The sequence below is a fragment of the Eschrichtius robustus genome, chromosome 12 (assembly GCF_028021215.1).
Source record: "Eschrichtius robustus isolate mEscRob2 chromosome 12, mEscRob2.pri, whole genome shotgun sequence".
NCBI lineage: Eukaryota > Metazoa > Chordata > Mammalia > Artiodactyla > Eschrichtiidae > Eschrichtius > Eschrichtius robustus.
In genome coordinates this window covers 43,206,944-43,232,680 of record NC_090835.1, presented here as the reverse complement: position 1 = coordinate 43,232,680, position 25,737 = coordinate 43,206,944, and positions in this window count along the sequence as shown.

The following is a 25,737-nucleotide window of genomic DNA, read 5'->3' as shown; positions in this document are numbered from 1 at the left end:
TTCCTTAGTAAACTATAAACTGGAGCCACTACGAGATTCAGCAACCCCACTGCAGTTCGTATAACCAGAGAATACCATCATTGGAATAAAACAGTTGCACCCCAACGGTCGTGGTGCTACTCTTTATCATAGCCAAGACACGCAAACAAACAAAATGTCCAGCGAGAGACGATTAGATAAAGAACTTGTGAGACCTATACTCCACGGACTGTCACTCATCCAAACAACAAAATGATCTCATGCTATTTGTAGCAACATGGATGCAGCAGTAGATGATCTCACTAATTCTGATAAGTTAGAGACAGAAAGACACATAGCCCAGCATATCACTTATATGTGCAATCTAAAAACGCATACCAAGAAGTAGTATACAAAGGAAACACAGATTCACAAACGGGAAAACGAAGGGTAGCGTTCCCAGAGGGGGAAACTGGGGATCGGGGAAAGATGAAGTAGGAGGTTGGGATTCACAGAAAAACACTAATATATAAAAAAGACTTCATCAACGACAACCATCCTGAGAGCACAGGGAACTCTACTCACCATTCTTCAATAACCTAAGAGGGAAAAAATCCGAAATACTACGGGTACAGCTACATATATAACTGCATCAAGTTGCTGTAGAACTCAAACAAACACAACATTGTATATAAACTATGGTGGAATAGAAAATAAATATTAAATTATAAAACAAGAAAAGGCAAGAGATGCCTACTCTATGACTCTCTGGCCTTGGTGAACTGGGGTGGTGTCACATCCCTTGAGACTGAGCCGGCCTGGGGCCGCTGGCTAGAGTATGCTGGTGATTAGGGAGACAGGCGGGAGGACGTGCCAGCAGATCAGCGCCCCCTCAGACCTCTAGTGCCCATTCTCCTCTGCATGGGACCACAATCTCTCGATCCAAGTCGGCCCTCTTACAGCTAAGCCAAGCCTAGTGTACCCAAAGGATGGTGGACCCACTGGGAGGGAAGAGCTCGGAAAAGACACCGGATCTCCACGGGTACTGCTGGTGGGGTTCCCACCTCCAGCCTACTTCCTTAGATTCGCCTCACCTACAAACCACAGCACCTTCAGCATAGCATATTTGCACTGCTTGGGATTTGCGTGGGGTCGGGCAATGCAGGGTAAGGGTGAAGAGGAAAAGATACACAAGCCCTGCGGTGTGCTTTAACCCACGTTCGACTCCAATTTCCAACCCAACACCACAACTCCCTCTAAGGCTCTGTTTGCCCAAGTTATCAGAGAGGACACGAAGAAGTGCTGCCGCCTTGTGGCGCTTTCCCGAAACAACAACTTGGAAAACCTGTGCTCGAGGGCACTTACCATTCACAAGGCCTCTGACCTGCGGGGCTGCAAATGACGCTTGCCCTGGAGAAGTATCCTGGGCTAGGTAATCTGCCATGAATTCAAATCAGGCCCGACTCTCAGGCAGAAATGTTTCAACAGCTCAGTGGCACTCACACGCTTTTTAAAAAACAGCACATCAAATGAAAAGATGCTCAGGATCTGCCGTGATCAGGGAACGCACATAAACGTAGACGAGGTGTTCCCTGGCTGCAGTCCTCAAAAAGCCTATAAAGAGTAAGTGCTCAACAGGGCAGGCAGAAGAGGGAACCCTACTGTGCTGTTGGTGGAAATGTAAATTGCTAACAGCCAGTATGGAGATAGGTAGGCAAGTTCCTTGCTAAACTATAAACTGGAGCTACCATCAGACTCGGCATCCCCACTCCAGTTTGTATAACCAGAGAATACCATCATTGGAATAAAACACTTCCACCCCAACGGTTGTTGTGGTACTCTTTACCATAGCCAAGCCACGCAGATGACTGACATGTCCAGCGGGAAATGAATGGATAATGAAGTTGTGCTACCTATACTCCCTCGACTGTCACTCAACCAGGGAACAAAATGAACTCGTGGTCTTTGTAGCAACATGGATGGAGCAGTAGATGATATCACTAATTCTGGTATATTAGGGACAGAAAGACACATATCCAGCATATCACTTTCAGGTACAGTCGAAAAATGGATACAAAGGAAGTAATGGACAGTGCAAACACAGACTCACAAACTGAGACACGAAACGTAGATTTACCATAGGGGGAAACTGGGGATCGGAAAAAGATGAAGTAGGAGGTTGGGATTAACAGAAACACCCTAATATTTAAAAAAACGTCAACAACGGCGACCCTACTAATAGCACAGGGATCTCTAATCAACACTCGTCAATAACCTAACATGGAAAAAAATCCAAAATTGTAAAGGTACAGCTACATATATATCTGCATCAAGTTGCTGTCGAACTCAAACAAACACAACCTTGTATATACACTATGCTGAAATAGAAAATAAGTATTAAATTATAAAACAAGAAAAAGGCAAGAAATGCCTACTATATTACCCTCAGGCCTCTGTGACGTGGACTGGTGTCACATCTCTGTTGCCTCAGCAGGCCTGGGTCCCAATGCAGGAGTATGCTGGTGCTGAGGGAGCCAGGGAGGGGGACGTGCCAGCAGATCAGCACCCCCTCAGACCTCTATTGCCCATTCTCCTCTGCATGGAAGCACAGTCTCCCAATCCAAGCCAGCCCTCTTACAACTAAGCCAAGCCTAGTGTACCCAAATGATGGTCGACCAGCTGGGAGGGAAGAGCTGTGAAAAGACACCAGATCTCCACAGCTCCTGCTAGTGGGGTTGCCACCTCCAGCCTACTTCCTCAGACTCGCCCCACCTACGAACCACAGCACCTTCAGCATAGCACATTTGCACTGCTTGGGATTTGCGTGGGGTCGGGCAGTGCAGGGTAAGGGTGAAGAGGAAAAGATACACAAGCTCTGCGGTGTGCGTTCAGCCACGTTGGACTCCAATTTCCAACCCAACACCAGGACTCCCTCTAAGGCTCTGTTTGCCTACATTACCAGGGAGGACACGGAGAAGTGCTGCCGCCTTGTGGCGCTTTCCCGTAACAACAACTTGAAAAACTCTGCTCAAGGGCACTTAACATTCACAAGGCCTGCGGGGCTGCAAAGGAACCCTGCCCTCCAGAAATGTCCTATGCTAGGTAATCTGAAATAAATTCAAATCAGGTCCGACTCTCAGGCAGAAAAGTTTCAAGAGCCCAGTGGTACTCACACGCTTTTTAAGCAACAGCACATCAAATGAAAAGATGCTCAGGATCTCTCATGATTAAAGAATGAAAATAAACGTAGACGAGGTGTTCCCTGGCTGCAGTGCTCAAAAAGCCTACAAAGAGTAACTGCTCAAGAGGGTAGGAAAAGAAGGAACCCTACTACGCTGTTGGTGGAAATGTAAATTGCTAACAGCCAGTATGGAGATAGTTAGGCAAGTTCCTTAGTAAACTATAAACTGGAGCCACTACGAGATTCAGCAACCCCACTGCAGTTCGTATAACCAGAGAATACCATCATTGGAATAAAACAGTTGCACCCCAACGGTCGTGGTGCTACTCTTTATCATAGCCAAGACACGCAAACAAACAAAATGTCCAGCGAGAGACGATTAGATAAAGAACTTGTGAGACCTATACTCCACGGACTGTCACTCATCCAAACAACAAAATGATCTCATGCTATTTGTAGCAACATGGATGCAGCAGTAGATGATCTCACTAATTCTGATAAGTTAGAGACAGAAAGACACATAGCCCAGCATATCACTTATATGTGCAATCTAAAAACGCATACCAAGAAGTAGTATACAAAGGAAACACAGATTCACAAACGGGAAAACGAAGGGTAGCGTTCCCAGAGGGGGAAACTGGGGATCGGGGAAAGATGAAGTAGGAGGTTGGGATTCACAGAAAAACACTAATATATAAAAAAGACTTCATCAACGACAACCATCCTGAGAGCACAGGGAACTCTACTCACCATTCTTCAATAACCTAAGAGGGAAAAAATCCGAAATACTACGGGTACAGCTACATATATAACTGCATCAAGTTGCTGTAGAACTCAAACAAACACAACATTGTATATAAACTATGGTGGAATAGAAAATAAATATTAAATTATAAAACAAGAAAAGGCAAGAGATGCCTACTCTATGACTCTCTGGCCTTGGTGAACTGGGGTGGTGTCACATCCCTTGAGACTGAGCCGGCCTGGGGCCGCTGGCTAGAGTATGCTGGTGATTAGGGAGACAGGCGGGAGGACGTGCCAGCAGATCAGCGCCCCCTCAGACCTCTAGTGCCCATTCTCCTCTGCATGGGACCACAATCTCTCGATCCAAGTCGGCCCTCTTACAGCTAAGCCAAGCCTAGTGTACCCAAAGGATGGTGGACCCACTGGGAGGGAAGAGCTCGGAAAAGACACCGGATCTCCACGGGTACTGCTGGTGGGGTTCCCACCTCCAGCCTACTTCCTTAGATTCGCCTCACCTACAAACCACAGCACCTTCAGCATAGCATATTTGCACTGCTTGGGATTTGCGTGGGGTCGGGCAATGCAGGGTAAGGGTGAAGAGGAAAAGATACACAAGCCCTGCGGTGTGCTTTAACCCACGTTCGACTCCAATTTCCAACCCAACACCACAACTCCCTCTAAGGCTCTGTTTGCCCAAGTTATCAGAGAGGACACGAAGAAGTGCTGCCGCCTTGTGGCGCTTTCCCGAAACAACAACTTGGAAAACCTGTGCTCGAGGGCACTTACCATTCACAAGGCCTCTGACCTGCGGGGCTGCAAATGACGCTTGCCCTGGAGAAGTATCCTGGGCTAGGTAATCTGCCATGAATTCAAATCAGGCCCGACTCTCAGGCAGAAATGTTTCAACAGCTCAGTGGCACTCACACGCTTTTTAAAAAACAGCACATCAAATGAAAAGATGCTCAGGATCTGCCGTGATCAGGGAACGCACATAAACGTAGACGAGGTGTTCCCTGGCTGCAGTCCTCAAAAAGCCTATAAAGAGTAAGTGCTCAACAGGGCAGGCAGAAGAGGGAACCCTACTGTGCTGTTGGTGGAAATGTAAATTGCTAACAGCCAGTATGGAGATAGGTAGGCAAGTTCCTTGCTAAACTATAAACTGGAGCTACCATCAGACTCGGCATCCCCACTCCAGTTTGTATAACCAGAGAATACCATCATTGGAATAAAACACTTCCACCCCAACGGTTGTTGTGGTACTCTTTACCATAGCCAAGCCACGCAGATGACTGACATGTCCAGCGGGAAATGAATGGATAATGAAGTTGTGCTACCTATACTCCCTCGACTGTCACTCAACCAGGGAACAAAATGAACTCGTGGTCTTTGTAGCAACATGGATGGAGCAGTAGATGATATCACTAATTCTGGTATATTAGGGACAGAAAGACACATATCCAGCATATCACTTTCAGGTACAGTCGAAAAATGGATACAAAGGAAGTAATGGACAGTGCAAACACAGACTCACAAACTGAGACACGAAACGTAGATTTACCATAGGGGGAAACTGGGGATCGGAAAAAGATGAAGTAGGAGGTTGGGATTAACAGAAACACCCTAATATTTAAAAAAACGTCAACAACGGCGACCCTACTAATAGCACAGGGATCTCTAATCAACACTCGTCAATAACCTAACATGGAAAAAAATCCAAAATTGTAAAGGTACAGCTACATATATATCTGCATCAAGTTGCTGTCGAACTCAAACAAACACAACCTTGTATATACACTATGCTGAAATAGAAAATAAGTATTAAATTATAAAACAAGAAAAAGGCAAGAAATGCCTACTATATTACCCTCAGGCCTCTGTGACGTGGACTGGTGTCACATCTCTGTTGCCTCAGCAGGCCTGGGTCCCAATGCAGGAGTATGCTGGTGCTGAGGGAGCCAGGGAGGGGGACGTGCCAGCAGATCAGCACCCCCTCAGACCTCTATTGCCCATTCTCCTCTGCATGGAAGCACAGTCTCCCAATCCAAGCCAGCCCTCTTACAACTAAGCCAAGCCTAGTGTACCCAAATGATGGTCGACCAGCTGGGAGGGAAGAGCTGTGAAAAGACACCAGATCTCCACAGCTCCTGCTAGTGGGGTTGCCACCTCCAGCCTACTTCCTCAGACTCGCCCCACCTACGAACCACAGCACCTTCAGCATAGCACATTTGCACTGCTTGGGATTTGCGTGGGGTCGGGCAGTGCAGGGTAAGGGTGAAGAGGAAAAGATACACAAGCTCTGCGGTGTGCGTTCAGCCACGTTGGACTCCAATTTCCAACCCAACACCAGGACTCCCTCTAAGGCTCTGTTTGCCTACATTACCAGGGAGGACACGGAGAAGTGCTGCCGCCTTGTGGCGCTTTCCCGTAACAACAACTTGAAAAACTCTGCTCAAGGGCACTTAACATTCACAAGGCCTGCGGGGCTGCAAAGGAACCCTGCCCTCCAGAAATGTCCTATGCTAGGTAATCTGAAATAAATTCAAATCAGGTCCGACTCTCAGGCAGAAAAGTTTCAAGAGCCCAGTGGTACTCACACGCTTTTTAAGCAACAGCACATCAAATGAAAAGATGCTCAGGATCTCTCATGATTAAAGAATGAAAATAAACGTAGACGAGGTGTTCCCTGGCTGCAGTGCTCAAAAAGCCTACAAAGAGTAACTGCTCAAGAGGGTAGGAAAAGAAGGAACCCTACTACGCTGTTGGTGGAAATGTAAATTGCTAACAGCCAGTATGGAGATAGTTAGGCAAGTTCCTTAGTAAACTATAAACTGGAGCCACTACGAGATTCAGCAACCCCACTGCAGTTCGTATAACCAGAGAATACCATCATTGGAATAAAACAGTTGCACCCCAACGGTCGTGGTGCTACTCTTTATCATAGCCAAGACACGCAAACAAACAAAATGTCCAGCGAGAGACGATTAGATAAAGAACTTGTGAGACCTATACTCCACGGACTGTCACTCATCCAAACAACAAAATGATCTCATGCTATTTGTAGCAACATGGATGCAGCAGTAGATGATCTCACTAATTCTGATAAGTTAGAGACAGAAAGACACATAGCCCAGCATATCACTTATATGTGCAATCTAAAAACGCATACCAAGAAGTAGTATACAAAGGAAACACAGATTCACAAACGGGAAAACGAAGGGTAGCGTTCCCAGAGGGGGAAACTGGGGATCGGGGAAAGATGAAGTAGGAGGTTGGGATTCACAGAAAAACACTAATATATAAAAAAGACTTCATCAACGACAACCATCCTGAGAGCACAGGGAACTCTACTCACCATTCTTCAATAACCTAAGAGGGAAAAAATCCGAAATACTACGGGTACAGCTACATATATAACTGCATCAAGTTGCTGTAGAACTCAAACAAACACAACATTGTATATAAACTATGGTGGAATAGAAAATAAATATTAAATTATAAAACAAGAAAAGGCAAGAGATGCCTACTCTATGACTCTCTGGCCTTGGTGAACTGGGGTGGTGTCACATCCCTTGAGACTGAGCCGGCCTGGGGCCGCTGGCTAGAGTATGCTGGTGATTAGGGAGACAGGCGGGAGGACGTGCCAGCAGATCAGCGCCCCCTCAGACCTCTAGTGCCCATTCTCCTCTGCATGGGACCACAATCTCTCGATCCAAGTCGGCCCTCTTACAGCTAAGCCAAGCCTAGTGTACCCAAAGGATGGTGGACCCACTGGGAGGGAAGAGCTCGGAAAAGACACCGGATCTCCACGGGTACTGCTGGTGGGGTTCCCACCTCCAGCCTACTTCCTTAGATTCGCCTCACCTACAAACCACAGCACCTTCAGCATAGCATATTTGCACTGCTTGGGATTTGCGTGGGGTCGGGCAATGCAGGGTAAGGGTGAAGAGGAAAAGATACACAAGCCCTGCGGTGTGCTTTAACCCACGTTCGACTCCAATTTCCAACCCAACACCACAACTCCCTCTAAGGCTCTGTTTGCCCAAGTTATCAGAGAGGACACGAAGAAGTGCTGCCGCCTTGTGGCGCTTTCCCGAAACAACAACTTGGAAAACCTGTGCTCGAGGGCACTTACCATTCACAAGGCCTCTGACCTGCGGGGCTGCAAATGACGCTTGCCCTGGAGAAGTATCCTGGGCTAGGTAATCTGCCATGAATTCAAATCAGGCCCGACTCTCAGGCAGAAATGTTTCAACAGCTCAGTGGCACTCACACGCTTTTTAAAAAACAGCACATCAAATGAAAAGATGCTCAGGATCTGCCGTGATCAGGGAACGCACATAAACGTAGACGAGGTGTTCCCTGGCTGCAGTCCTCAAAAAGCCTATAAAGAGTAAGTGCTCAACAGGGCAGGCAGAAGAGGGAACCCTACTGTGCTGTTGGTGGAAATGTAAATTGCTAACAGCCAGTATGGAGATAGGTAGGCAAGTTCCTTGCTAAACTATAAACTGGAGCTACCATCAGACTCGGCATCCCCACTCCAGTTTGTATAACCAGAGAATACCATCATTGGAATAAAACACTTCCACCCCAACGGTTGTTGTGGTACTCTTTACCATAGCCAAGCCACGCAGATGACTGACATGTCCAGCGGGAAATGAATGGATAATGAAGTTGTGCTACCTATACTCCCTCGACTGTCACTCAACCAGGGAACAAAATGAACTCGTGGTCTTTGTAGCAACATGGATGGAGCAGTAGATGATATCACTAATTCTGGTATATTAGGGACAGAAAGACACATATCCAGCATATCACTTTCAGGTACAGTCGAAAAATGGATACAAAGGAAGTAATGGACAGTGCAAACACAGACTCACAAACTGAGACACGAAACGTAGATTTACCATAGGGGGAAACTGGGGATCGGAAAAAGATGAAGTAGGAGGTTGGGATTAACAGAAACACCCTAATATTTAAAAAAACGTCAACAACGGCGACCCTACTAATAGCACAGGGATCTCTAATCAACACTCGTCAATAACCTAACATGGAAAAAAATCCAAAATTGTAAAGGTACAGCTACATATATATCTGCATCAAGTTGCTGTCGAACTCAAACAAACACAACCTTGTATATACACTATGCTGAAATAGAAAATAAGTATTAAATTATAAAACAAGAAAAAGGCAAGAAATGCCTACTATATTACCCTCAGGCCTCTGTGACGTGGACTGGTGTCACATCTCTGTTGCCTCAGCAGGCCTGGGTCCCAATGCAGGAGTATGCTGGTGCTGAGGGAGCCAGGGAGGGGGACGTGCCAGCAGATCAGCACCCCCTCAGACCTCTATTGCCCATTCTCCTCTGCATGGAAGCACAGTCTCCCAATCCAAGCCAGCCCTCTTACAACTAAGCCAAGCCTAGTGTACCCAAATGATGGTCGACCAGCTGGGAGGGAAGAGCTGTGAAAAGACACCAGATCTCCACAGCTCCTGCTAGTGGGGTTGCCACCTCCAGCCTACTTCCTCAGACTCGCCCCACCTACGAACCACAGCACCTTCAGCATAGCACATTTGCACTGCTTGGGATTTGCGTGGGGTCGGGCAGTGCAGGGTAAGGGTGAAGAGGAAAAGATACACAAGCTCTGCGGTGTGCGTTCAGCCACGTTGGACTCCAATTTCCAACCCAACACCAGGACTCCCTCTAAGGCTCTGTTTGCCTACATTACCAGGGAGGACACGGAGAAGTGCTGCCGCCTTGTGGCGCTTTCCCGTAACAACAACTTGAAAAACTCTGCTCAAGGGCACTTAACATTCACAAGGCCTGCGGGGCTGCAAAGGAACCCTGCCCTCCAGAAATGTCCTATGCTAGGTAATCTGAAATAAATTCAAATCAGGTCCGACTCTCAGGCAGAAAAGTTTCAAGAGCCCAGTGGTACTCACACGCTTTTTAAGCAACAGCACATCAAATGAAAAGATGCTCAGGATCTCTCATGATTAAAGAATGAAAATAAACGTAGACGAGGTGTTCCCTGGCTGCAGTGCTCAAAAAGCCTACAAAGAGTAACTGCTCAAGAGGGTAGGAAAAGAAGGAACCCTACTACGCTGTTGGTGGAAATGTAAATTGCTAACAGCCAGTATGGAGATAGTTAGGCAAGTTCCTTAGTAAACTATAAACTGGAGCCACTACGAGATTCAGCAACCCCACTGCAGTTCGTATAACCAGAGAATACCATCATTGGAATAAAACAGTTGCACCCCAACGGTCGTGGTGCTACTCTTTATCATAGCCAAGACACGCAAACAAACAAAATGTCCAGCGAGAGACGATTAGATAAAGAACTTGTGAGACCTATACTCCACGGACTGTCACTCATCCAAACAACAAAATGATCTCATGCTATTTGTAGCAACATGGATGCAGCAGTAGATGATCTCACTAATTCTGATAAGTTAGAGACAGAAAGACACATAGCCCAGCATATCACTTATATGTGCAATCTAAAAACGCATACCAAGAAGTAGTATACAAAGGAAACACAGATTCACAAACGGGAAAACGAAGGGTAGCGTTCCCAGAGGGGGAAACTGGGGATCGGGGAAAGATGAAGTAGGAGGTTGGGATTCACAGAAAAACACTAATATATAAAAAAGACTTCATCAACGACAACCATCCTGAGAGCACAGGGAACTCTACTCACCATTCTTCAATAACCTAAGAGGGAAAAAATCCGAAATACTACGGGTACAGCTACATATATAACTGCATCAAGTTGCTGTAGAACTCAAACAAACACAACATTGTATATAAACTATGGTGGAATAGAAAATAAATATTAAATTATAAAACAAGAAAAGGCAAGAGATGCCTACTCTATGACTCTCTGGCCTTGGTGAACTGGGATGGTGTCACATCCCTTGAGCCTGAGCCGGCCTGGGGCCGCTGGCTAGAGTATGCTGGTGATTAGGGAGACAGGCGGGAGGACGTGCCAGCAGATCAGCGCCCCCTCAGACCTCTAGTGCCCATTCTCCTCTGCATGGGACCACAATCTCTCGATCCAAGTCGGCCCTCTTACAGCTAAGCCAAGCCTAGTGTACCCAAAGGATGGTGGACCAACTGGGAGGGAAGAGCTCGGAAAAGACACCGGATCTCCACGGGTACTGCTGGTGGGGTTCCCACCTCCAGCCTACTTCCTTAGATTCGCCTCACCTACGAACCACAGCACCTTCAGCATAGCATATTTGCACTGCTTGGGATTTGCGTGGGGTCGGGCAGTGCAGGGTAAGGGTGAAGAGGAAAAGATACACAAGCCCTGCGGTGTGCTTCAACCCACGTTCGACTCCAATTTCCAACCCAACACCACAACTCCCTCTAAGGCTTTGTTTGCCCAAGTTATCAGAGAGGACACGAAGAAGTGCTGCCGCCTTGTGGCGCTTTCCCGAAACAACAACTTGGAAAACCTGTGCTCGAGGGCACTTAACATTCACAAGGCCTCTGACCTGCGGGGCTGCAAATGACCCTTGCCCACGAGAAATGTCCTGGGCTAGGTAATCTAAAATGAATTCAAATCAGGCCCGACCATCAGGCAGAAATATTTCAAGAGCCCAGTGGTACTCACACGCTTTTTAAAAAACAGCACATCAAATGAAAAGATGCTCAGGATCTGTCATGATTAGAGAATGCAAATAAACGTAGAAGAGGTGTTCCCTGGCTGCAGTCCTCAAAAAGCCTACAAAGAGTAAGTGCTCAAGAGGGCAGGCAGAAGAGGGAACCCTACTATGCTGTTGGTGGAAATGTAAATTGCTAACCGCCAGTATGGAGATCAGTAGGCAAGTTCCCTACTATACTAAAAACTGGAGCTACCACGAGATTGGGCAACCCCACTCCAGTTCGTAAAAGCAGAGAATACCATCCTTGGAATAAAACTCTTGCACCGCAATGGTCGTGGTGGTACCCTTTACCGTAGCCAACCACGCAAAAGACCAAAATGTCCAGCGATTGATGAATGGATAAAGAAGTTATGCTACCTATACTCCCTCGACTGTCACTGATCCAGACAACATGAACTCATGTTATTTGTAGCAACACGGATGGAGCAGTAGATGATATCACTAATTCTGGTAAATTACAGACAGAAAGACACATAGCCCAGCATATCACTTTCAGGTGCAGTCGAAAAATGGATAGAAAGGAAGTAATGTACAAAGGAAACACAGACTCATAAACGGAAAAAAGAAGTGTAGAGTTACCATAGGGGGGAATTGGGGATTGGGGAAGAATGAAGGAGGAGGTTGGGATTCAATGAAAAACATTAATATATAAAAAAGACTTCATCAACGACAACCCTCCTGATAGCACGGGGAATTCTAATCAATACTCGTCAATAACCTAACATGGAAAAACATCCAAAATATTAAGGGTACAGCTACATATATAACTGCATCAAGTTGCTGTCGAACTCAAACAAACACAACATTGTATATAAACTATGCTGAAATAGAAAATAAATATTAAATTATTAAACAAGAAAAGGCAAGAAATGCCTACTCTATGACTCTCTGGCCTCGGTGAACTGGGATGGTGTCACATCCCTTGAGCCTGAGCAGGCCTGGGGCCCCTGGCTGGAATATGCTGGTGACTAGGCAGCTAGGGGGGAGGACGTGCCAGCTGATCAGCGCCCCCTCAGACCTCTAGTGCACACTCTCCTCTGCATGGGACCACAATCTCTCGATCCAAGCCGGCCCTCTTACAGCTAAGCCAAGCCTAGTGTACCCAAAAAATGGTGGACCCGCTGGGAGGAAAGAGCTTTGAAAAGACACCGGATCTCCACGGCTACTGCTGGTGGGGTTCCCACCTCCAGCGTACTTCTTTAGATTCGCCTCCCCTACGAACCACAGCACCTTCAGCATAGCACATTTGCACTGCTTGGAATTTGCGTGGGTGAGGGTGGTGCAGCGTTAGGGGGAAGAGGTAAAGATACACATGCCCTGTGGTGTGTGTTCACCCAGGTTCCATTCAAATATCCAACCCAACATCAAGACTCGCTCTAAGGCTCCCTCTGGGCAAGTCACCAGATAGGGCACGAAGAAGTGCTGCCGCCTTGTGACGCTTTCCTGTAACAACAACTTTAAAAACTGTGCTCAAGGGCACTTAACATTCACAAGGCCTGCGACCTGCCGGCATGCAAATGACCCCTGCCCTCAAGAAATGTCCATGGCTAGGTAATCTGAAATGAATTCAAATCAGGCCCGACTCTCAGGCAGAAAAGTTTCAACAGCTCAGTGGTACTCACACGCTTTTTAAAAGACAGCACATCAAATGAAAAGATGCTCAGGATTTGTCATGATTAAAGAATGAAAGTAAACGTAGACGAGGTCTTCCCTGGCTGCATCCTCAAAAATCTTAAAAAGAGTAAGTGCTCAAGAGGGCAGGCAGAAAAGGGAAGCCTACTATGCTGTTGGTGGGAATGTAAATTGCTAACAGCTAGTATGGAGATAGGTAGGCAAGTTCCTTACTAAACTAATAACTGGAGCTACCACGAGATTCGGCAACCCCAATCCAGTTCGTATAACCAAAGAATACCATCATTGGAATAAAACACTTGCACCCCAACGGTCGTCGTGGTACTCTTTACCATAGCCAAGACATGCAAACGACTGAAATGTCCAGTGAGAGATGAATGGATAAAGATGTTGTGCTACCTATACTCCCTCCACTATCACTCATCCATAGAACAAAACGAACTCATGCTATTTGCAGCAACATGGATGGAGCAGTAGATGATCTCACTAATTCCGGTAAATTAGAAGCAGAAAGACACATATCCCACTATACCACTTATATGTGCAGTCTAAAATTGGATACAAAGAAGTAGTATACAAAGGAAACACAGATTCACAAAGGGAACAAAGAAGCGTACAGTTTCCATAGGGGGAAACTGGGGATCGGTGACGGATGAAGTAGGAGGTTGGGATTCACAGAAAAACACTAATATATGAAAAAGACCTCATCAACGACAACCATCCTGAGAGCACAGGGAACTCTACTCAACATTCTTCAATACCCTAAGAGGGAAACGAATCCGAAATACTACAGGTACAGCTACATATATAACTGCATCAAGTTGCTGTAGAACTCAAACAAACACAACATTGTATATACACTATGCTGGAATGGAAAATAAATATTAAATTATAAAACAAGAAAAGGCAAGAAATGCCTACATTTTACTCTCTGGCCTCGGTGAACTGGGATGGTGTGACATCCCTTGAGCCTGAGCAGGCCTGGGGCCCCTGGCTAGAGTATGCTGCTGATTAGGGAGACAGGGGGGAGGACGTGCCAGCAGATCAGCACCGCCTCAGATATCTAGTGCCCATTCTCCTCTGCATGGGACCACAATCTCTAGATCCAAGCCGACCCTCTTACAGATAAGCCAAGCCTAGTGTACCCAAAGGATGGTGGACTCGCTCGGAGGGAAGAGCTGTGAAAACACACCGGATCTCCACGGCTACTCCTGGTGGGATTCCCACCTCCAGACTACTTCCTTAGATTCGCCTCACCTACGAACCACAGCACCTGCAGCACAGCACATTTGCACTGCTTGGGATTTGCGTGGGCGAGGGTGTTACAGCGTTAGGGGGAAGAGGTAAAGATACACAAGTCCTACGGTGTGTGTTCAGCCACGTTCCATTCAAATTTCCACCCCAACGACAAGACTAGTTCTAAGGCTCTGTTTGCCCAAGTTACCAGAGAGGGCACGAAGCAGTGCTGCCGCCTTGTGGCGCTTTCCCGAAACAACAACTTTCAAAACTGTGCTCAAGGGCACTTACCATTCACAAGGCCTCTGACCTGCGGGGCTGCAAATGACGCTTGCCCTGGAGAAGTATCCTGGGCTAGGTAATCTGCCATGAATTCAAATCAGGCCCGACTCTCAGGCAGAAATGTTTCAACAGCTCAGTGGCACTCACACGCTTTTTAAAAAACAGCACATCAAATGAAAAGATGCTCAGGATCTGCCGTGATCAGGGAACGCACATAAACGTAGACGAGGTGTTCCCTGGCTGCAGTCCTCAAAAAGCCTATAAAGAGTAAGTGCTCAACAGGGCAGGCAGAAGAGGGAACCCTACTGTGCTGTTGGTGGAAATGTAAATTGCTAACAGCCAGTATGGAGATAGGTAGGCAAGTTCCTTGCTAAACTATAAACTGGAGCTACCATCAGACTCGGCATCCCCACTCCAGTTTGTATAACCAGAGAATACCATCATTGGAATAAAACACTTCCACCCCAACGGTTGTTGTGGTACTCTTTACCATAGCCAAGCCACGCAGATGACTGACATGTCCAGCGGGAAATGAATGGATAATGAAGTTGTGCTACCTATACTCCCTCGACTGTCACTCAACCAGGGAACAAAATGAACTCGTGGTCTTTGTAGCAACATGGATGGAGCAGTAGATGATATCACTAATTCTGGTATATTAGGGACAGAAAGACACATATCCAGCATATCACTTTCAGGTACAGTCGAAAAATGGATACAAAGGAAGTAATGGACAGTGCAAACACAGACTCACAAACTGAGACACGAAACGTAGATTTACCATAGGGGGAAACTGGGGATCGGAAAAAGATGAAGTAGGAGGTTGGGATTAACAGAAACACCCTAATATTTAAAAAAAGTCAACAACGGCGACCCTACTAATAGCACAGGGATCTCTAATCAACACTCGTCAATAACCTAACATGGAAAAAAATCCAAAATTGTAAAGGTACAGCTACATATATATCTGCATCAAGTTGCTGTCGAACTCAAACAAACACAACCTTGTATATACACTATGCTGAAATAGAAAATAAGTATTAAATTATAAAACAAGAAAAAGGCAAGAAATGCCTACTATATTACCCTCAGGCCTCTGTGACGTGGACTGGTGTCACATCTCTGTTGCCTCAGCAGGCCTGAGTCCCAATGCAGGAGTATGCTGGTGCTGAGGGAGCCAGGGAGGGGGACGTGCCAGCAGATCAGCACCCCCTCAGACCTCTATTGCCCATTCTCCTCTGCATGGAAGCACAGTCTCCCAATCCAAGCCAGCCCTCTTACAACTAAGCCAAGCCTAGTGTACCCAAATGATGGTCGACCAGCTGGGAGGGAAGAGCTGTGAAAAGACACCAGATCTCCACAGCTCCTGCTAGTGGGGTTGCCACCTCCAGCCTACTTCCTCAGACTCGCCCCACCTACGAACCACAGCACCTTCAGCATAGCACATTTGCACTGCTTGGGATTTGCGTGGGGTCGGGCAGTGCAGGGTAAGGGTGAAGAGGAAAAGATACACAAGCTCTGCGGTGTGCGTTCAGCCACGTTGGACTCCAATTTCCAACCCAACACCAGGACTCCCTCTAAGGCTCTGTTTGCCTACATTACCAGGGAGGACACGGAGAAGTGCTGCCGCCTTGTGGCGCTTTCCCGTAACAACAACTTGAAAAACTCTGCTCAAGGGCACTTAACATTCACAAGGCCTGCGGGGCTGCAAAGGAACCCTGCCCTCCAGAAATGTCCTATGCTAGGTAATCTGAAATAAATTCAAATCAGGTCCGACTCTCAGGCAGAAAAGTTTCAAGAGCCCAGTGGTACTCACACGCTTTTTAAGCAACAGCACATCAAATGAAAAGATGCTCAGGATCTCTCATGATTAAAGAATGAAAATAAACGTAGACGAGGTGTTCCCTGGCTGCAGTGCTCAAAAAGCCTACAAAGAGTAACTGCTCAAGAGGGTAGGAAAAGAAGGAACCCTACTACGCTGTTGGTGGAAATGTAAATTGCTAACAGCCAGTACGGAGATAGTTAGGCAAGTTCCTTAGTAAACTATAAACTGGAGCCACTACGAGATTCAGCAACCCCACTGCAGTTCGTATAACCAGAGAATACCATCATTGGAATAAAACAGTTGCACCCCAACGGTCGTGGTGCTACTCTTTATCATAGCCAAGACACGCAAACAAACAAAATGTCCAGCGAGAGACGATTAGATAAAGAACTTGTGAGACCTATACTCCACGGACTGTCACTCATCCAAACAACAAAATGATCTCATGCTATTTGTAGCAACATGGATGCAGCAGTAGATGATCTCACTAATTCTGATAAGTTAGAGACAGAAAGACACATAGCCCAGCATATCACTTATATGTGCAATCTAAAAACGCATACCAAGAAGTAGTATACAAAGGAAACACAGATTCACAAACGGGAAAACGAAGGGTAGCGTTCCCAGAGGGGGAAACTGGGGATCGGGGAAAGATGAAGTAGGAGGTTGGGATTCACAGAAAAACACTAATATATAAAAAAGACTTCATCAACGACAACCATCCTGAGAGCACAGGGAACTCTACTCACCATTCTTCAATAACCTAAGAGGGAAAAAATCCGAAATACTACGGGTACAGCTACATATATAACTGCATCAAGTTGCTGTAGAACTCAAACAAACACAACATTGTATATAAACTATGGTGGAATAGAAAATAAATATTAAATTATAAAACAAGAAAAGGCAAGAGATGCCTACTCTATGACTCTCTGGCCTTGGTGAACTGGGGTGGTGTCACATCCCTTGAGACTGAGCCGGCCTGGGGCCGCTGGCTAGAGTATGCTGGTGATTAGGGAGACAGGCGGGAGGACGTGCCAGCAGATCAGCGCCCCCTCAGACCTCTAGTGCCCATTCTCCTCTGCATGGGACCACAATCTCTCGATCCAAGTCGGCCCTCTTACAGCTAAGCCAAGCCTAGTGTACCCAAAGGATGGTGGACCCACTGGGAGGGAAGAGCTCGGAAAAGACACCGGATCTCCACGGGTACTGCTGGTGGGGTTCCCACCTCCAGCCTACTTCCTTAGATTCGCCTCACCTACAAACCACAGCACCTTCAGCATAGCATATTTGCACTGCTTGGGATTTGCGTGGGGTCGGGCAATGCAGGGTAAGGGTGAAGAGGAAAAGATACACAAGCCCTGCGGTGTGCTTTAACCCACGTTCGACTCCAATTTCCAACCCAACACCACAACTCCCTCTAAGGCTCTGTTTGCCCAAGTTATCAGAGAGGACACGAAGAAGTGCTGCCGCCTTGTGGCGCTTTCCCGAAACAACAACTTGGAAAACCTGTGCTCGAGGGCACTTACCATTCACAAGGCCTCTGACCTGCGGGGCTGCAAATGACGCTTGCCCTGGAGAAGTATCCTGGGCTAGGTAATCTGCCATGAATTCAAATCAGGCCCGACTCTCAGGCAGAAATGTTTCAACAGCTCAGTGGCACTCACACGCTTTTTAAAAAACAGCACATCAAATGAAAAGATGCTCAGGATCTGCCGTGATCAGGGAACGCACATAAACGTAGACGAGGTGTTCCCTGGCTGCAGTCCTCAAAAAGCCTATAAAGAGTAAGTGCTCAACAGGGCAGGCAGAAGAGGGAACCCTACTGTGCTGTTGGTGGAAATGTAAATTGCTAACAGCCAGTATGGAGATAGGTAGGCAAGTTCCTTGCTAAACTATAAACTGGAGCTACCATCAGACTCGGCATCCCCACTCCAGTTTGTATAACCAGAGAATACCATCATTGGAATAAAACACTTCCACCCCAACGGTTGTTGTGGTACTCTTTACCATAGCCAAGCCACGCAGATGACTGACATGTCCAGCGGGAAATGAATGGATAATGAAGTTGTGCTACCTATACTCCCTCGACTGTCACTCAACCAGGGAACAAAATGAACTCGTGGTCTTTGTAGCAACATGGATGGAGCAGTAGATGATATCACTAATTCTGGTATATTAGGGACAGAAAGACACATATCCAGCATATCACTTTCAGGTACAGTCGAAAAATGGATACAAAGGAAGTAATGGACAGTGCAAACACAGACTCACAAACTGAGACACGAAACGTAGATTTACCATAGGGGGAAACTGGGGATCGGAAAAAGATGAAGTAGGAGGTTGGGATTAACAGAAACACCCTAATATTTAAAAAAACGTCAACAACGGCGACCCTACTAATAGCACAGGGATCTCTAATCAACACTCGTCAATAACCTAACATGGAAAAAAATCCAAAATTGTAAAGGTACAGCTACATATATATCTGCATCAAGTTGCTGTCGAACTCAAACAAACACAACCTTGTATATACACTATGCTGAAATAGAAAATAAGTATTAAATTATAAAACAAGAAAAAGGCAAGAAATGCCTACTATATTACCCTCAGGCCTCTGTGACGTGGACTGGTGTCACATCTCTGTTGCCTCAGCAGGCCTGGGTCCCAATGCAGGAGTATGCTGGTGCTGAGGGAGCCAGGGAGGGGGACGTGCCAGCAGATCAGCACCCCCTCAGACCTCTATTGCCCATTCTCCTCTGCATGGAAGCACAGTCTCCCAATCCAAGCCAGCCCTCTTACAACTAAGCCAAGCCTAGTGTACCCAAATGATGGTCGACCAGCTGGGAGGGAAGAGCTGTGAAAAGACACCAGATCTCCACAGCTCCTGCTAGTGGGGTTGCCACCTCCAGCCTACTTCCTCAGACTCGCCCCACCTACGAACCACAGCACCTTCAGCATAGCACATTTGCACTGCTTGGGATTTGCGTGGGGTCGGGCAGTGCAGGGTAAGGGTGAAGAGGAAAAGATACACAAGCTCTGCGGTGTGCGTTCAGCCACGTTGGACTCCAATTTCCAACCCAACACCAGGACTCCCTCTAAGGCTCTGTTTGCCTACATTACCAGGGAGGACACGGAGAAGTGCTGCCGCCTTGTGGCGCTTTCCCGTAACAACAACTTGAAAAACTCTGCTCAAGGGCACTTAACATTCACAAGGCCTGCGGGGCTGCAAAGGAACCCTGCCCTCCAGAAATGTCCTATGCTAGGTAATCTGAAATAAATTCAAATCAGGTCCGACTCTCAGGCAGAAAAGTTTCAAGAGCCCAGTGGTACTCACACGCTTTTTAAGCAACAGCACATCAAATGAAAAGATGCTCAGGATCTCTCATGATTAAAGAATGAAAATAAACGTAGACGAGGTGTTCCCTGGCTGCAGTGCTCAAAAAGCCTACAAAGAGTAACTGCTCAAGAGGGTAGGAAAAGAAGGAACCCTACTACGCTGTTGGTGGAAATGTAAATTGCTAACAGCCAGTATGGAGATAGTTAGGCAAGTTCCTTAGTAAACTATAAACTGGAGCCACTACGAGATTCAGCAACCCCACTGCAGTTCGTATAACCAGAGAATACCATCATTGGAATAAAACAGTTGCACCCCAACGGTCGTGGTGCTACTCTTTATCATAGCCAAGACACGCAAACAAACAAAATGTCCAGCGAGAGACGATTAGATAAAGAACTTGTGAGACCTATACTCCACGGACTGTCACTCATCCAAACAACAAAATGATCTCATGCTATTTGTAGCAACATGGATGCAGCAGTAGATGATCTCACTAATTCTGATAAGTTAGAGACAGAAAGACACATAGCCCAGCATATCACTTATATGTGCAATCTAAAAACGCATACCAAGAAGTAGTATACAAAGGAAACACAGATTCACAAACGGGAAAACGAAGGGTAGCGTTCCCAGAGGGGGAAACTGGGGATCGGGGAAAGATGAAGTAGGAGGTTGGGATTCACAGAAAAACACTAATATATAAAAAAGACTTCATCAACGACAACCATCCTGAGAGCACAGGGAACTCTACTCACCATTCTTCAATAACCTAAGAGGGAAAAAATCCGAAATACTACGGGTACAGCTACATATATAACTGCATCAAGTTGCTGTAGAACTCAAACAAACACAACATTGTATATAAACTATGGTGGAATAGAAAATAAATATTAAATTATAAAACAAGAAAAGGCAAGAGATGCCTACTCTATGACTCTCTGGCCTTGGTGAACTGGGGTGGTGTCACATCCCTTGAGACTGAGCCGGCCTGGGGCCGCTGGCTAGAGTATGCTGGTGATTAGGGAGACAGGCGGGAGGACGTGCCAGCAGATCAGCGCCCCCTCAGACCTCTAGTGCCCATTCTCCTCTGCATGGGACCACAATCTCTCGATCCAAGTCGGCCCTCTTACAGCTAAGCCAAGCCTAGTGTACCCAAAGGATGGTGGACCCACTGGGAGGGAAGAGCTCGGAAAAGACACCGGATCTCCACGGGTACTGCTGGTGGGGTTCCCACCTCCAGCCTACTTCCTTAGATTCGCCTCACCTACAAACCACAGCACCTTCAGCATAGCATATTTGCACTGCTTGGGATTTGCGTGGGGTCGGGCAATGCAGGGTAAGGGTGAAGAGGAAAAGATACACAAGCCCTGCGGTGTGCTTTAACCCACGTTCGACTCCAATTTCCAACCCAACACCACAACTCCCTCTAAGGCTCTGTTTGCCCAAGTTATCAGAGAGGACACGAAGAAGTGCTGCCGCCTTGTGGCGCTTTCCCGAAACAACAACTTGGAAAACCTGTGCTCGAGGGCACTTACCATTCACAAGGCCTCTGACCTGCGGGGCTGCAAATGACGCTTGCCCTGGAGAAGTATCCTGGGCTAGGTAATCTGCCATGAATTCAAATCAGGCCCGACTCTCAGGCAGAAATGTTTCAACAGCTCAGTGGCACTCACACGCTTTTTAAAAAACAGCACATCAAATGAAAAGATGCTCAGGATCTGCCGTGATCAGGGAACGCACATAAACGTAGACGAGGTGTTCCCTGGCTGCAGTCCTCAAAAAGCCTATAAAGAGTAAGTGCTCAACAGGGCAGGCAGAAGAGGGAACCCTACTGTGCTGTTGGTGGAAATGTAAATTGCTAACAGCCAGTATGGAGATAGGTAGGCAAGTTCCTTGCTAAACTATAAACTGGAGCTACCATCAGACTCGGCATCCCCACTCCAGTTTGTATAACCAGAGAATACCATCATTGGAATAAAACACTTCCACCCCAACGGTTGTTGTGGTACTCTTTACCATAGCCAAGCCACGCAGATGACTGACATGTCCAGCGGGAAATGAATGGATAATGAAGTTGTGCTACCTATACTCCCTCGACTGTCACTCAACCAGGGAACAAAATGAACTCGTGGTCTTTGTAGCAACATGGATGGAGCAGTAGATGATATCACTAATTCTGGTATATTAGGGACAGAAAGACACATATCCAGCATATCACTTTCAGGTACAGTCGAAAAATGGATACAAAGGAAGTAATGGACAGTGCAAACACAGACTCACAAACTGAGACACGAAACGTAGATTTACCATAGGGGGAAACTGGGGATCGGAAAAAGATGAAGTAGGAGGTTGGGATTAACAGAAACACCCTAATATTTAAAAAAACGTCAACAACGGCGACCCTACTAATAGCACAGGGATCTCTAATCAACACTCGTCAATAACCTAACATGGAAAAAAATCCAAAATTGTAAAGGTACAGCTACATATATATCTGCATCAAGTTGCTGTCGAACTCAAACAAACACAACCTTGTATATACACTATGCTGAAATAGAAAATAAGTATTAAATTATAAAACAAGAAAAAGGCAAGAAATGCCTACTATATTACCCTCAGGCCTCTGTGACGTGGACTGGTGTCACATCTCTGTTGCCTCAGCAGGCCTGGGTCCCAATGCAGGAGTATGCTGGTGCTGAGGGAGCCAGGGAGGGGGACGTGCCAGCAGATCAGCACCCCCTCAGACCTCTATTGCCCATTCTCCTCTGCATGGAAGCACAGTCTCCCAATCCAAGCCAGCCCTCTTACAACTAAGCCAAGCCTAGTGTACCCAAATGATGGTCGACCAGCTGGGAGGGAAGAGCTGTGAAAAGACACCAGATCTCCACAGCTCCTGCTAGTGGGGTTGCCACCTCCAGCCTACTTCCTCAGACTCGCCCCACCTACGAACCACAGCACCTTCAGCATAGCACATTTGCACTGCTTGGGATTTGCGTGGGGTCGGGCAGTGCAGGGTAAGGGTGAAGAGGAAAAGATACACAAGCTCTGCGGTGTGCGTTCAGCCACGTTGGACTCCAATTTCCAACCCAACACCAGGACTCCCTCTAAGGCTCTGTTTGCCTACATTACCAGGGAGGACACGGAGAAGTGCTGCCGCCTTGTGGCGCTTTCCCGTAACAACAACTTGAAAAACTCTGCTCAAGGGCACTTAACATTCACAAGGCCTGCGGGGCTGCAAAGGAACCCTGCCCTCCAGAAATGTCCTATGCTAGGTAATCTGAAATAAATTCAAATCAGGTCCGACTCTCAGGCAGAAAAGTTTCAAGAGCCCAGTGGTACTCACACGCTTTTTAAGCAACAGCACATCAAATGAAAAGATGCTCAGGATCTCTCATGATTAAAGAATGAAAATAAACGTAGACGAGGTGTTCCCTGGCTGCAGTGCTCAAAAAGCCTACAAAGAGTAACTGCTCAAGAGGGTAGGAAAAGAAGGAACCCTACTACGCTGTTGGTGGAAATGTAAATTGCTAACAGCCAGTATGGAGATAGTTAGGCAAGTTCCTTAGTAAACTATAAACTGGAGCCACTACGAGATTCAGCAACCCCACTGCAGTTCGTATAACCAGAGAATACCATCATTGGAATAAAACAGTTGCACCCCAACGGTCGTGGTGCTACTCTTTATCATAGCCAAGACACGCAAACAAACAAAATGTCCAGCGAGAGACGATTAGATAAAGAACTTGTGAGACCTATACTCCACGGACTGTCACTCATCCAAACAACAAAATGATCTCATGCTATTTGTAGCAACATGGATGCAGCAGTAGATGATCTCACTAATTCTGATAAGTTAGAGACAGAAAGACACATAGCCCAGCATATCACTTATATGTGCAATCTAAAAACGCATACCAAGAAGTAGTATACAAAGGAAACACAGATTCACAAACGGGAAAACGAAGGGTAGCGTTCCCAGAGGGGGAAACTGGGGATCGGGGAAAGATGAAGTAGGAGGTTGGGATTCACAGAAAAACACTAATATATAAAAAAGACTTCATCAACGACAACCATCCTGAGAGCACAGGGAACTCTACTCACCATTCTTCAATAACCTAAGAGGGAAAAAATCCGAAATACTACGGGTACAGCTACATATATAACTGCATCAAGTTGCTGTAGAACTCAAACAAACACAACATTGTATATAAACTATGGTGGAATAGAAAATAAATATTAAATTATAAAACAAGAAAAGGCAAGAGATGCCTACTCTATGACTCTCTGGCCTTGGTGAACTGGGGTGGTGTCACATCCCTTGAGACTGAGCCGGCCTGGGGCCGCTGGCTAGAGTATGCTGGTGATTAGGGAGACAGGCGGGAGGACGTGCCAGCAGATCAGCGCCCCCTCAGACCTCTAGTGCCCATTCTCCTCTGCATGGGACCACAATCTCTCGATCCAAGTCGGCCCTCTTACAGCTAAGCCAAGCCTAGTGTACCCAAAGGATGGTGGACCCACTGGGAGGGAAGAGCTCGGAAAAGACACCGGATCTCCACGGGTACTGCTGGTGGGGTTCCCACCTCCAGCCTACTTCCTTAGATTCGCCTCACCTACAAACCACAGCACCTTCAGCATAGCATATTTGCACTGCTTGGGATTTGCGTGGGGTCGGGCAATGCAGGGTAAGGGTGAAGAGGAAAAGATACACAAGCCCTGCGGTGTGCTTTAACCCACGTTCGACTCCAATTTCCAACCCAACACCACAACTCCCTCTAAGGCTCTGTTTGCCCAAGTTATCAGAGAGGACACGAAGAAGTGCTGCCGCCTTGTGGCGCTTTCCCGAAACAACAACTTGGAAAACCTGTGCTCGAGGGCACTTACCATTCACAAGGCCTCTGACCTGCGGGGCTGCAAATGACGCTTGCCCTGGAGAAGTATCCTGGGCTAGGTAATCTGCCATGAATTCAAATCAGGCCCGACTCTCAGGCAGAAATGTTTCAACAGCTCAGTGGCACTCACACGCTTTTTAAAAAACAGCACATCAAATGAAAAGATGCTCAGGATCTGCCGTGATCAGGGAACGCACATAAACGTAGACGAGGTGTTCCCTGGCTGCAGTCCTCAAAAAGCCTATAAAGAGTAAGTGCTCAACAGGGCAGGCAGAAGAGGGAACCCTACTGTGCTGTTGGTGGAAATGTAAATTGCTAACAGCCAGTATGGAGATAGGTAGGCAAGTTCCTTGCTAAACTATAAACTGGAGCTACCATCAGACTCGGCATCCCCACTCCAGTTTGTATAACCAGAGAATACCATCATTGGAATAAAACACTTCCACCCCAACGGTTGTTGTGGTACTCTTTACCATAGCCAAGCCACGCAGATGACTGACATGTCCAGCGGGAAATGAATGGATAATGAAGTTGTGCTACCTATACTCCCTCGACTGTCACTCAACCAGGGAACAAAATGAACTCGTGGTCTTTGTAGCAACATGGATGGAGCAGTAGATGATATCACTAATTCTGGTATATTAGGGACAGAAAGACACATATCCAGCATATCACTTTCAGGTACAGTCGAAAAATGGATACAAAGGAAGTAATGGACAGTGCAAACACAGACTCACAAACTGAGACACGAAACGTAGATTTACCATAGGGGGAAACTGGGGATCGGAAAAAGATGAAGTAGGAGGTTGGGATTAACAGAAACACCCTAATATTTAAAAAAACGTCAACAACGGCGACCCTACTAATAGCACAGGGATCTCTAATCAACACTCGTCAATAACCTAACATGGAAAAAAATCCAAAATTGTAAAGGTACAGCTACATATATATCTGCATCAAGTTGCTGTCGAACTCAAACAAA